This window comes from Heterodontus francisci, chromosome 7 (assembly GCF_036365525.1).
Source record: "Heterodontus francisci isolate sHetFra1 chromosome 7, sHetFra1.hap1, whole genome shotgun sequence".
In the NCBI taxonomy this organism is placed as follows: domain Eukaryota; kingdom Metazoa; phylum Chordata; class Chondrichthyes; order Heterodontiformes; family Heterodontidae; genus Heterodontus; species Heterodontus francisci.
Genome location: NC_090377.1, coordinates 92,670,139 through 92,683,523, shown reverse-complemented (window position 1 = coordinate 92,683,523; position 13,385 = coordinate 92,670,139). Strand labels below are relative to the sequence as shown.

The following is a 13,385-nucleotide window of genomic DNA, read 5'->3' as shown; positions in this document are numbered from 1 at the left end:
CACGTCTCATCCTGCTCGATGGAGCGGACTCTGGACCGGAAGATGATCTTGGAGGCCTCCTTGGCAAAGAGCGAGGCCTGCTGGCTCTTCACCTCTTGGAGGTCCTCCTTGACCTCGACCCCCATTGACTGCAACCGGAGTAGATTTTGCATAATTTTCTGGAGTCGGGACAGTTCCCTCTGTCTCTCTCTCGCCTTCTGAACACCTTTGTGGATGAAGAACCTCTTGATGTTCTCCTTAATCGCTTCCCACCAGTGAACTGGAGACTCAAAGAGGGGTTTCACGGTCCTCCAACCATTGTAATCCCTTTTGAGTTCCTCAACGTTCTCTGGGGTCAGCAGTGTCGCATTGAGCTTCCACGTCCCTCTGCCAACCCGCTGGTCGTCCTGTAAGTGACAGTCGGCCAGTAAGAGGCAGTGGTCGGAGAAGAACACCGGCTTGACGTCGGTGGATCCGACCGTGACAGCACGGGACACAAACAGGAAGTCAATCCTGGAACGGGCAGACCCGTCCGATCTTGACCATGTGTATCTGCGCTGCGCTCCGTCTGCAGGTTTGCTGAAGACGTCGTGCAGTTTGGCATCCTTAACTGTTTCTATTAGGAATCTGGACGTAGCGTCCAGTTTGCTGTCGTCACTGCCGGATCGTCCAGCCGCATCGATGATGCAGTTGAAGTCACCACCTAGGATGACCGGCCTGGACGTCGCCAGCAGCAGTGGGAGCTGCTGGAAGACGGTCAGCCGCTCGCTGCGTTGTACCGGGGCGTACACGTTGATCAACCGGAGCGGAGCGTTGTTGAACATCACGTCTGCTACGAGGAGGCGGCCGCCCACCACCTCCTTAACTTCGGAGATGGTGAAGTTACCTCCCCGCAGCAGAATACCCAGGCCGGAGGAACGGCAGTCATTACCCCCCGACCAGATCGATGGCCCGTGGGACCACCATCGCGACCACTGCCTGTAGGTGCTGAGGTGTGGTATTCCACACTCCTGCAGAAACAGTAGGTCAGCTTTGACCTTGGCAAGGTAATCCAAGGTTGAAACACATCGCGTAGTCGATTTAATGCTACGCACATTAATGGAAGCAATTCTTATACCCATTTTTTACTAAAAATTAGTTGTTGCTTCCCATACCATTTGTCCTCGCTAGTCCCAGTCCTTCCCCTTCGGGATGTTCCTGCATACCCATCGTATGCGCAAGCAGTTTCACTTTGGTTGGGCTCAGAAACCCCTCCTGATTTATCATGCCGGGTTTGTGCCGCTCGGGTGACATCGGGGGGGTCTTGTAGGCAGAGAGCATTGGGTTGTCCTCAGCTGCTTCCATCTGTTCCTCCTCGAAAACATCACAGCTCCCGGTCTCCCGGAGCTCAGGTGCGCCAGACGTGTCTTTGCTCCCGGTGTCCCGGAGCTGAGATGCGTTGGCCACGTCGTTACGTGTGGGGAATTGGGGTTGGGGCACGCCGGGCCCACCACAGCTTCCAGTGCCCAGGGGCTGGGATGCTTTATCATCCATCTCGGAGTTCTGCCGCCTCTTTTGAAGGGGCTGTCGTTCCAGCATTTCCCCGTCCAGTGAAGAGGAGTTGTTGCAGTCTGATTCAGAAGAGAGCCTCCTCTTGCCACTGGTTTGGGTGGTGGCTTTGGGATGTTTTTTCTTTGTGGTTTTCCTCTGGACCACTTGCCACTGACCTGTTTGTCCATCTGCTGCCTCCTCCTCCATTGATTCTGTCTGTGGAGGAGGGGTTTCCGGGCGCTGGGTAGGTGCTGGGTCGTTGGTTTCAGCCGCCTCCCCTTCCTTCTCAGGTTGGAGTTCCTCACTGCGGAGAAGGTTGCTGGTCTCCTTTCGAACAGCGGACGCCTTCGTCGAACCTTCGCCCGGCCATTCCTTGGACCTTGCCGCCTGAGCATAGCTGAGACAACGTTTGGGGCAGGTCTTGTAGAGATGGCCTGCCGCACCGCACAAGTTGCAACACTTAGTCTGCTTACAGTCCTTGGTCTGATGGCCTTCCTCCTTGCAGTTCTTGCAAACAACCGTGCTGCAGTTGGCTGCCATGTGACCAGATTTGCCACAGGTGCGGCAAACTCTGGGCTGCCCAGCGTAGACCAAGAAGCCTCGACTTCCCCCGATAGCAAAGCTGGAGGGAGGGTGGATGATGGCTCCACTGGGATCTACCTTCAAGGTCACCTTGACCTGCCGCTTGCTGGTCCAGATCCCAAAGGGGTCCTTGACATCAGTGCTGCTGCCGGCCACCTCGACGTACCTGGCGAGAAAGGTGAGTACATCCACCACCGGAACATGGGGGTTGTAGAGGTGAATCGTCACCACCCGGTCCCGTTGTGACGGAAGCGTGAAGAGCGGCTCCGCTGTGAGGATCGACAGTGGCGCCCGGTCCCCTTTCTCCTTGAACGCCTTCAGGAACTTGATGCATCCCGCCACGTTCCGGAACGTCACGTCGAAGTATCCACTGCTGGGGAAATCCTGCAGGCAGAAGATGTCCGTCGCTTGAAATCCGCAGCAATCGAAGAGAATTTTCTTGATGAAGAAGGTGCGATCGACCGGTGCATCTCCTTCCTTGTCCTTCACGACCACCCGAACGGTGTTGCGCACTCCCTGGCCCGAAGCTCGAAAATTGGTTATAGCCATTTTACTCAAAGCTTCCCCAGGATCAAAAGGCGATGATCATGGTCTCTTCTCAATCAAATAAGCACTGATAAGAACAGATACTACACTTGATCTTAGCCAAAAGGCCGAGAAGCGACCTGATGTTTTTTTTTTTATTTCCAAAATATACTTTATTCATAAAAATCTGTAAAAATTACATTGCCAAACAGTTTCCAAACAGCACCAAAAAATACAAACATTGCAAAAGAGATCAGTTTCTTTCAATAATGTCATGAGTTTCTTCCCAACCCTTCCGTTTCACAATTGTCATGTCAATTACAGTTTTACATTTACAGCAATTGAGAATATTAACGATACAGTTCGAGGGGTTTCCCATGAATCCAGCCCCTCAGTCCAGCTTGGTGGGGGAACCTTACACTGTGGTCTTTCCCCATTGAGCCTTTGCTGCGGCTGCCCCAAGCTTTAGTGCGTCCCTCAGCACGTAGTCCTGGACCTTGGAATGTGCCAGTCTGCAACATTCGGTGGTGGACAACTCTTTGCGCTGGAAGACCAGCAAGTTTCGGGCAGACCAAAGGGCGTCTTTCACCGAATTGATAGTCCTCCAGCAGCAGTTGATGTTTGTCTCGGTGTGCGTCCCTGGGAACAGCCCGTAGAGCACAGACTCCTGTGTTACAGAGCTGCTTGGGATGAACCTTGACAAAAACCACTGCATCTCTTTCCACACCTGCTTTGCAAAGGCACATTCCAGGAGGAGGTGGGCGACCGTCTCTTCCCCACCACAGCCAACGCAGGGGCACTGTGCGGAGGGGGCGAGACTTCGGGTGTGCATGAAGGATCTGACGGGGAGGGCCCTTCTCACCACCAGCCAAGCTACGTCTTGGTGCTTGTTTGAAAGTTCTGGTGATGAGGCATTCCGCCAAATGACTTTGACGGTCTGCTCGGGGAACCATCCGACAGGATCCACCGTTTCCTTTTCCCGTAGGGCCTTGAGGACATTCCGTGCAGACCACTGCCTGATGGACCGGTGGTCAAAGGTGTTTTTCCGCAGAAACTGCTCCACGAAGGATAGGTGGTACGGCACGTCCCAACTGCACGGAGCGTTCCGCGGCAATGTGACCAGGCCCATCCTTCGCAACACCGGGGACAGATAGAACCTCAGCACGTAGTGACACTTGGAGTTTGCGTACTGGGGATCTACACATAGCTTGATGCAGCCGCACACGAAGGTGGTCATCAGGATGAGGGCCACGTTGGGTACATTTTTCCCGCCCATGTCCAGAGATTTGAACATCGTGTCCCTCCGGACCCGGTCCATTTTAGATCCCCAGACGAAGCGGAAAATGGCTCGGGTGACTGCCACGGCGCAGGAGTGGGGTATGGGCCAGACCTGCGCCACGTAGAGCAACAACGTGAGCGCCTCGCACCTGATGACCAGGTTCTTACCCACAATGGAGAGAGATCGCTGCCCCCACATGCCCAACTTTTGTCGTACCTTGGCTACTCGCTCCTCCCATGTTTTGGTGCACGCCCCGGCACTTCCGAACCATATCCCCAGCACCTTCAGGTAATCTGACCTGACGGTGAAGGGGACAAAGGATCGGTCGGCCCAGTTCCCAAAGAACATGGCCTCGCTCTTGCCGTGGTTAACTTTGGCTCCCGAGGCCAGTTCGAACTGGTCGCAGATGCTCATCAGTCTGCGCACGGACAGCGGATCCGAGCAGAAGACGGCGACGTCATCCATGTACAGGGAGGTTTTGACCTGAGTGCCTCCGCTGCCTGGGATTGTCACCCCTCTTATGCTCGCATCCTTCCTAATAGACTCAGCAAAGGGTTCAATACAGCAAACAAACAAGACCGGGGACAGAGGACAGCCCTGTCTGACTCCAGATTTGATCGGGAAACTTTCAGATTCCCACCCGTTGATTGACACTGCGCTACTGATGTTTGTGTAGAGCAGTTGGATCCAATTGCAGATTCCCTCCCCAAACCCCATTTTGGAAAGCACGTCCATCATGTAGGTGTGCGATATCCTGTCAAAAGCCTTCTCCTGGTCCAGGCTGATGAGGCAGGTGTCCACCCTCCTGTCCCGTACGTAGGCGATCGTATCCCTGAGTAGCGCGAGGCTATCAGAGATCTTCCTGCCGGGTACAGTACAGGTCTGATCGGGGTGAATCACCAGCTCCAGAGCAGACTTGACTCGACTGGCTATGACTTTGGACAGAATCTTGTAATCAACATTAAGCAGTGAGATGGGCCGCCAATTTCTGATTTCTGCCCTCTCCCCCTTCTGCTTGTAAATGAGGGTGATGATGCCTCTTCTCATGGATTCTGACATGCTGCCGGCCAGGAGCATACTCTCGTATACTTCCAGCAGGTCCGGGCCGACCCAGTCCCACAGGGACGAGTACAACTCGACCGGTAAGCCGTCGCTCCCGGGGGTTTTACTCGTCTCGAAAGACTCGACGGCCTTTGTCAGCTCGTCCAGAATTAGCGGCTTGTCCAGTCTCTCCCTCCTGCTGTCATCTAGGACCTCTGTGATAGATGACAGGAAGGACTGGGAGGCTCTGCTGTCTGTGGGCTTCGCGTCATACAGCCCAGAATAAAAGGATTAGCTGATCCTTAGTATGTCGGACTGCGAAGACGTTACCGAGCCATCTTCTTCCTTCAGGCTGCTGATAACAGAGCTCTCTCTGTGTACCTTTTGGAAGAAGTAACGCGAGCACGTCTCATCCTGCTCGATGGAGCGGACTCTGGACCGGAAGATGATCTTGGAGGCCTCCTTGGCAAAGAGCGAGGCCTGCTGGCTCTTCACCTCTTGGAGGTCCTCCTTGACCTCGACCCCCATTGACTGCAACCGGAGTAGATTTTGCATAATTTTCTGGAGTCGGGACAGTTCCCTCTGTCTCTCTCTCGCCTTCTGAACACCTTTGTGGATGAAGAACCTCTTGATGTTCTCCTTTATCGCTTCCCACCAGTGAACTGGAGACTCAAAGAGGGGTTTCACGGTCCTCCAACCATTGTAATCCCTTTTGAGTTCCTCAACGTTCTCTGGGGTCAGCAGTGTCGCATTGAGCTTCCACGTCCCTCTGCCAACCCGCTGGTCGTCCTGTAAGTGACAGTCGGCCAGTAAGAGGCAGTGGTCGGAGAAGAACACCGGCTTGACGTCGGTGGATCCGACCGTGACAGCACGGGACACAAACAGGAAGTCAATCCTGGAACGGGCAGACCCGTCCGATCTTGACCATGTGTATCTGCGCTGCGCTCCGTCTGCAGGTTTGCTGAAGACGTCGTGCAGTTTGGCATCCTTAACTGTTTCTATTAGGAATCTGGACGTAGCGTCCAGTTTGCTGTCGTCACTGCCGGATCGTCCAGCCGCATCGATGATGCAGTTGAAGTCTCCGCCTAGGATGACCGGCCTGGACGTCGCCAGCAGCAGTGGGAGCTGCTGGAAGACGGTCAGCCGCTCGCTGCGTTGTACCGGGGCGTACACGTTGATCAACCGGAGCGGAGCGTTGTTGTACATCACGTCTGCTACGAGGAGACGACCGCCCACCACCTCCTTAACTTCGGAGATGGTGAAGTTACCTCCCCGCAGCAGAATACCCAGGCCGGAGGAACGGCAGTCATTACCCCCCGACCAGATCGATGGCCCGTGGGACCACCATCGCGACCACTGCCTGTAGGTGCTGAGGTGTGGTATTCCACACTCCTGCAGAAACAGTAGGTCAGCTTTGACCTTGGCAAGGTAATCCAAGGTTGAAACACATCGCGTAGTAGATTTAATGCTACGCACATTAATGGAAGCAATTCTTACACCCATTTTTTACTAAAAATTAGTTGTTGCTTCCCATACCATTTGTCCTCGCTAGTCCCAGTCCTTCCCCTTCAGGATGTTCCTGCATACCCATCGTATGCGCAAGCAGTTTCACGTTGGTTGGGCTCAGAAACCCCTCCTGATTTTTCATGCAGGGTTTGTGCCGCTCGGGTGACATCGGGGGGGTCTTGTAGGCAGAGAGGATTGGGTTGTCCTCAGCTGCTTCCATCTGTTCCTCCTCGAAAATATCACAGCTCCCGGTCTCCCGGAGCTCAGGTGCACCAGACGTGTCTTTGCTCCCGGTGTCCCGGAGCTGAGATGCGTTGGCCACGTCGTTACGTGTGGGGAATTGGGGTTGGGGCACGCCGGGCCCACCACAGCTTCCAGTGCCCAGGGGCTGGGATGCTTTATCATCCATCTCGGAGTTCTGCCGCCTCTTTTGAAGGGGCTGTCGTTCCAGCATTTCCCCGTCCAGTGAAGAGGAGTTGTTGCAGTCTGATTCAGAAGAGAGCCTCCTCTTGCCACTGGTTTGGGTGGTGGCTTTGGGATGTTTTTTTCTTTGTGGTTTTCCTCTGGACCACTTGCCACTGACCTGTTTGTCCATCTGCTGCCTCCTCCTCCATTGATTCTGTCTGTGGAGGAGGGGTTTCCGGGCGCTGGGTAGGTGCTGGGTCGTTGGTTTCAGCTGCCTCCCCTTCCTTCTCAGGTTGAAGTTCCTCACTGCGAAGAAGGTTGCTGGTCTCCTTTCGAACAGCGGACGCCTTCGTCGAACCTTCTCCCGGCCTTTCCTTGGACCTTGCCGCCTGAGCATAGCTGAGGCAACGTTTGGGACAGGTCTTGTAGAGATGGCCTGCCGCACCGCACAAGTTGCAACACTTAGTCTGCTTACAGTCCTTGGTCTGATGGCCTTCCTCCTTGCAGTTCTTGCAAACAACCGTGCTGCAGTTGGCTGCCATGTGACCAGATTTGCCACAGGTGCGGCAAACTCTGGGCTGCCCAGCGTAGACCAAGAAGCCTCGACTTCCACCGATAGCGAAGCTGGAGGGAGGGTGGATGATGGCTCCACTGGGATCTACCTTCAAGGTCACCTTGACCTGCCGCTTGCTGGTCCAGATCCCAAAGGGGTCCTTGACATCAGTGCTGCTGCCGGCCACCTCGACGTACCTGGCGAGAAAGGTGAGTACATCCACCACCGGAACATGGGGGTTGTAGAGGTGAATCGTCACCACCCGGTCCCGTAGTGACGGAAGCGTGAAGAGCGGCTCCGCTGTGAGGATCGACAGTGGAGCCCGGTCCCCTTTCTCCTTGAACGCCTTCAGGAACTTGATGCATCCCGCCACGTTCCGGAACGTCACGGCGAAGTATCCACTCCTGGGGAAATCCTGCAGGCAGAAGACGTCCGTCGCTTGAAATCCGCAGCAATCGAAGAGAATTTTCTTGATGAAGAAGGTGCGATCGACCGGTGCCTCTCCTTCCTTGTCCTTCACGACCACCCGAACGGTGTTGCGCACTCCCTGGCCCGAAGCTCGAAAATTGGTTATAGCCATTTTACTCAAAGCTTCCCCAGGATCAAAAGGCAATGATCATGGTCTCTTCTCAATCAAATAAGCACTGATAAGAACAGATACTGCACTTGATCTTAGCCAAAAGGCCGAGAAGCGACCTGATGTTAAAAAGATTGAAGGCAGCGGTACCTTCACCAACACTGATAGTGCAGTATAGTTGCAGGCTTTCATGAACAAAGATAGCACATGTCAGTCAAACATCCCTGCTGAGCCTGAGCTTCATTACGAATTGGCCTCTATCATAACTCAGAAGAAAACTATGGTGCAGTAGATCCGCTTCTTTGGATGTTTTGTTCTTCAATTAGTCTGCCTCCTGTATCCTCTCCTCCCCCAGTTCATTGAATTTGCCACCTCCCATTTCGCATACAAAATAGCTGCCAATGTTCACTGCATCATTGGCTGAAAATTCATCTCTGCGACAAACTTCTTAAGGTGTTTTGCTGAAGCTTTAAAATCCTTTCTTTTTATTTTGTATGACTGGGCCTCACTTAGGTTGGGAATCAGGACTCACTCTTTGTTTACATCCCTTTTCCCATGGAATCCTGCACATTTTTTTCATTCTTTAACTACCACTGAAGAACAGCAACAAAAGCAACTTGTATTTATATAGCACCTTTAACATAATAAAACGTCCCAAGACACTTCACAGAAGCATTATAAAGCAAAATTTGACACTGAGCCACTGAGCCAGATATTAGGGCAAATGACCAAATGATTGGTTAAAGAGGTAGATTTTAAGGAGCATCTTAAAGGAGCAAGGAGAGGTTGAGAGGTTTAGGGAGAGAATTGTCTTACAGCTTAGAACCTAAAAGAAGGATTTGCATTTATATAGTGCTTTTCATGACTACTGGACGTCCCAAAAAACTTTACAGCAATGAAGTACTTTTGAAGTGTAGTCACTTCTGTAATGTAGGAAACACAGCAGCCAATTTGCACACGGCAAACTCCCATAAGCAGCAATGTGATAATGGCCAGATAATCTGTTTTTGAGAGATAAAAATTGGCCTGGGCACTGGGGATAATTCCCCTACTTTTCTTCAAAATAGTGCCACGGGATCCTTTATGCCACCTGCAATGGAGTTGGAGCCTTGGTTTAACATTGCATCTAAAAGACAGCAACACTTCCTCAGTACTCTCATTGTGGAATGTCAGTCTAGATGGTTGTGCTTAAATCCTGGAGTGAAACTCAAACCTACAACCTCCTGACTCAGAGGTGAGAGTGCTACCAACTAAACCACTGAGGCACCTGAAAACACAGCTACACTGGTGGAGCAATTAAAATCTGGATGCTCAAAAGGCCAGAATTAGAGGAGCACCGATATCTCGAAGGATTATGAGGTTGGAAGAGGTTACTAAGACAGAGAGGTGCCATGCCATGAAGGGATTTGGAAACAAGGATGAGAATTTTAAAATTGAGGCATTGCTTAACCAGTAGTCAATGTAGGTCAGTAAGCACAGGGCCGATGGGTTAACGGGGCTTGGTGCTAGTAAGGACACAGGGGCAGCATAGTTTTGGATGACCACAAGTTTACAGAGCGTAGAATGTGGGAGGCTGGCCAAAAGCACAGTCAGGTCTAGAAGTACCAAAGGCATGAATGAGGGTTTCAGCAGCAGATAGGTTGAGATGGGGTGGAGTCAGACAATGTTATAGAAGTGGAAATAGGCAGACATAGTGATGGCACAGATATGTGGTTGGAAGTTCATCTCAGGGTCAAATATGACACCAAGGTTGCAAATAGGCTGGTTCAGTCTCAGACAGTTGCAAGGGAGAGAGATGAAGTCAGTAGCTAGGGAAAGAAGTTTGTAGTGGGGACCAAGCACAATGGCTTCAGTCTTCCCAATAATTAATCGGAGGAAATTTCTACTCATCCAGTACCGGATGTCAGATAAGCAGTCTGATAATTTAGCAACAGTGGAGGGGTCGATAGAGCTGGTGGTGAGGTAGAACTGGGTGTCATCAGCGTGCATGTGAAAACTGATGTTGTGTTTTCAGCTGACATGACCAAGGGGCCGCATATAGATGAGAAATGAGAAATAGATGAGAAATATGAGAACAAGTAAATTTCTTATTTATTATTTTACGAATTTGTATACACCATTCCAGGAGATAATATTCAGGGTAGAAGTATCAACTGATTACCACTGTCTTTTGTCCTTTCTTCTACAAATAGGTTTTTTATTCAAGTTAACACCTAGAGGACAGTATATCCTTTGTCCTTTGAAAGGCATCACAAAACATCAAGGGCTGAATGTTGTGCAGACCTTGGGGATGGGAACAGAGGTGGGGGAGTTGGGCATAAAATCAGGACAGGAGATGTCGGACAGGGATTTCGACATTGTGGCATCCCGTCTCAATATTGTCTGTGGTGACAAACATGGAGAGTGAAGATCAGACAGGGATGCGCGGGCAGGCAATTAAAGTATTTAAGGTGCCTATTGATATCGATTTTATTTGTGGTTTTAAACTTTATTAACACCACATGGGATTCACGGGGCTTCAGAGCCTCGTCTGCTCAAGGAAGCAACAGTGAGGCAGGAACTCATTACTGGCTGCAAGGGGAGGCCAACAGGAAAGGTAGAAATGGCTGCTGGGCCAGGTGGAGAAGAAAGTCCATTGAGCATTGTCTGAGGAGTGGGAGCAAAGGTCCCAGAACTGTGTGGAGGGGGGGAATTCCAAGGGGGGGCAATGGGCAAGTGCCACCTCATCAGAGGCGAAAGGTGGGGAGAAGGAGGGGGGCCTCTGGCAGGGAAGGACGTGTACTTAGGGAGAGGCCTCCTATCATGGGCCTCATTCATCCAGCCTTCAGGGACCGCACTGAAGTTGAGGTGCTGTGGAGCAGGATGGAGGGCCAGGCACTGGCAGCAGCAACGCAATGACTTGTGAGGCCACAGGATGGTCAGCAGCAGCCTCTAGACAGTGGAGAAGGGCACAGAGGAGAAAGGCAAGTGGATCTCCCGCACAGGAGTACCGTCCAGATAGGGTCTACAGTTCGAGGCTCAACTACCTGCAGATTTCCAAAAGGCAGTGCCAACAAAAACTCTGCCTCTCCAGGGAGGCCGTCACAGACCTCTCCACTATGATACAAGACGAGCTTGGTGGATATCCAATGCCAGTGGCACTGAAGGTCACTGAGGTGCTGAACCTCTACACCTCTGGATCATTCCAGGGATCCACTGGAGACATGTGTGGAATCGCACAGTCAGCAGCCCATTGGTGCGTCAAGGAGGTCACCAATGCTCTTTTCAGGAGGGCTAGTGACTATGTGTGCTTCTGCACGGATCCTAACTTCTCAAACTGAGAGGGCCATCAGGTTTAGGGCCATCGCTGGATTCCCCCAGGTGCAGGGTGCCATCGACTGCATGCATGTGGTCATCAAGACTCTGAACACTAGCCAGCGGGCTTCATCAAAAGGAAGGGCTTCCACTTCCTCAATGTACAACTGGTCTGCGACCACCGTAAACAGGTCTGTACACACTTCCCGGAAAATTGCCATGATGCCTACATTTTGAGTCAGTCCCAGGTGCCAGCGCTTTTCTGGCCTCCCTCACACCTTCAGGGATGGATCCTTGTAGACAAGGGCTACCGACTGAAGACATGGCTACTGATACCTGTGAGGAACTCATGCACAAATGCAGAGGAGATGTACAGGACAATGCATGCAACCATAGAGCAGGACATTGATCTGCTGAAGATGAGATTCAGGTGTCTGGTATGCCCTGGTGAGGGTCACGTGTATTGTGATGGTCTGCTATGCACTGCACAACTTGGCGCTACAGAGAAGGGAGGCGTTGAACAATGAGGAATGTGAGGAGGAAGCTGGCCAAGCATCACCGGATGAAGAACCCCAGGGTCAACAGGAAAGATGCGACGAGATTTGTGCAAAAGAGCCTCGTGCAGGGATAGACACCAACATATTGCACCACAAACATTTGACAAAATTATTGACTCAGCCATGGACATGGGGCAATTAATCTGCATATAGGGTGTATAGCCAACCTAATGCCATCAAAACACAGTCCAATTTAAAGCACATTTCTCGCTATAAAGTAGCTAAGCATACAAACATCAATGGAGAGCAGCAGAACTGTATTAGCTAATTAGCTAGCTAGCAAGCAAAACAGTAATGCCAATGTGAATTACTTTTGTTGACTGTGTAGAGCTAGCTACACCATGTGCTAACGTTGCGTTAGCATGTAGCCAGCCAGTTAAACCATTACACGATAAAAACCAGGACCATGAGAAATAACAGTCTCCTTCCCAAGCTGCATTCCAAATACTCTGCTATGTATTTTCACGGGTAAGAAAAAAAACAGGGAAAACATGAGCGTGGAATTAGTATTGACAGCTACCTGCCGAGTCCCTCCCTGGCCATTGAAGACACTTAATGCATGTTAGACAATATAATTGTGTTCTTGTCCAAAAATTGAATGAGATATGACTGTGTAGATTGATGTCCTTCACAGAGTTTAACACCAGAACCTGCGCAATACCACTGTGGTCTTGTGAAACAGCTCATTTATTCAACTTCCAGTCCTTCTTTCTATTATGTTAAATCAGTATTTCTGGGGAGTTTCTAATGAGGAGAGGCAATATAGTCCAACACTCACAGCAACCTACAATCCACCTACATTACCCGGATAAGGAGATAGAGTTTAGAAACAATCACTAACATGACTCCAATAAAATATCCCATGAGGAAAAGGGGGAGCAGGAACTGTGCCTGCCTTGATATACCCCCAGGCCTGTCACTCAAAACCCCCCCATTCCTCCCAGTCCTCAGCGAACCTAGCAGCTTGCAGTTTCCTGCACCATGAGACAGTCCTGTCCAAGTGTGGCACAGTCCAAGGGGAGTCTTTGTGGAGCCAGGGAGTGGGGGAAGGGTGACCTCCTGCCTTATGCTGTGTCCCAAATGATTCCCCTTTCCTCTTCCCACACCGCACCACCACCAACGCCCCCTCCCCCACCACCCAACCCCAACCCCACCCACACCCACCCAGGCCCTTTATAACTGAGCTAAGTTTCCTTTAAAGTTTTGGCCTTTGATGTTACAATTTATTAATCTTTAGTTCTTCCAAAAAGGCTGGAAAGCTGGCAGCTGTTAACCTGGGCCTGTCACTGGGAGATGCCTCACAGCTGCCGCCCCGCTCAGCGTGAACGTGGGACTGGTAGCTTCTTATTGGGGGTGTTTGAGGCCTACACCGGGTGTTTGTGAAGCCTCCCCACCCACACACCGAACTCCATTTCTCTTCTGCACTCAGCGGTTTCTCACCCACTGCGGATCCGACATGATCACCTCTTTCCAGCTCCAGCACCTGCACCGAGCATGCTCCAGTCAAAGCCGACACCGCATAAGCTAGTCACAGCCCAGACTCCAGTCACAGCCAGC

At 51.5% G+C, this 13,385-nt stretch overlaps 2 pseudogenes; both read right to left on the bottom strand.

Annotated features, from left to right (window-relative positions):
* Nucleotides 1-2,647: 2,647 nt before the first annotated feature.
* On the bottom strand, nucleotides 2,648-2,756 carry LOC137372437 (U2 spliceosomal RNA; annotated as a pseudogene).
* A 5,231-nt stretch (nucleotides 2,757-7,987) lies between these two features.
* Nucleotides 7,988-8,096, bottom strand: LOC137372443 (U2 spliceosomal RNA; annotated as a pseudogene).
* Nucleotides 8,097-13,385: the final 5,289 nt, after the last annotated feature.